Source organism: Leishmania infantum, chromosome 33 (assembly GCF_000002875.2).
Source record: "Leishmania infantum JPCM5 genome chromosome 33".
Classification (NCBI taxonomy): domain Eukaryota; phylum Euglenozoa; class Kinetoplastea; order Trypanosomatida; family Trypanosomatidae; genus Leishmania; species Leishmania infantum.
Genome location: NC_009417.2, coordinates 822,815 through 823,623, shown reverse-complemented (window position 1 = coordinate 823,623; position 809 = coordinate 822,815).

The following is an 809-nucleotide window of genomic DNA, read 5'->3' as shown; positions in this document are numbered from 1 at the left end:
GGGGCACCAGTAGAGACAAGAAATCCCGACAGAAAGAGATGAGCATACTCAGGGAAGAACGAAGCGCCGCCATCTAGCCACACGAAGCCTACACGCTCACGTAAAAGCAGAGTCATGAGGAAGGCAGGCACTCATCCATGCACGCCTGCGGCACATGTGAAAGAGGGAGAAGTTACTTGGTTCTATGGGTACCATCACATGCAGCAAAAACAACGAGGAAAGGCAGGCCCGTCGGCTAGCGAGTGGATGGCAGCCTCGGCGCGTGGAGTGAGCACGCAACGGAGAGAGCAGGAGAAGGCGGCAGAGAGACAGGAACAGCAGTGCAGCAAAGAGTCCAACGAAGACGAGCACTTTGTTTGAATCGCAACAGTGACGGAGAGCGCCGCACACACGCACACCTAGGCCCGCCTGAGGTGCTGTACTCGCACCTGCGGTGCGCTGCCCCCGTGTGCGTCACCAAGTCTCTCCTCACCGGGGTGTAAGAATGGGAAACGCAAAACCTGAAAGCAAAGAAAAAGAAGCAAAGCAAAGGAAAAATAGCAAGACGCTTGGAGCCGATACGCCTGGCCTCCTCCCCTGCCCACCTTCGGCAGCTCCTCCTCGATGCATCGCGGCCCGCCCTCATATCGCGTACAAGGTCTTGACCTCGAGAGAAGTGTAGTAGTTGAGCAGCTGGCGCAGCTCACTTGACCGCTCGGCGTCGTGCGTACAGCCGCCCAGCTCCTCCAGCACGGACGACGTCGCCGCCTGGATGCTTCGCGGCGTGTGCCGGTACGACATGTAGCGCTGACGTAGCTCTGCATCTGCTA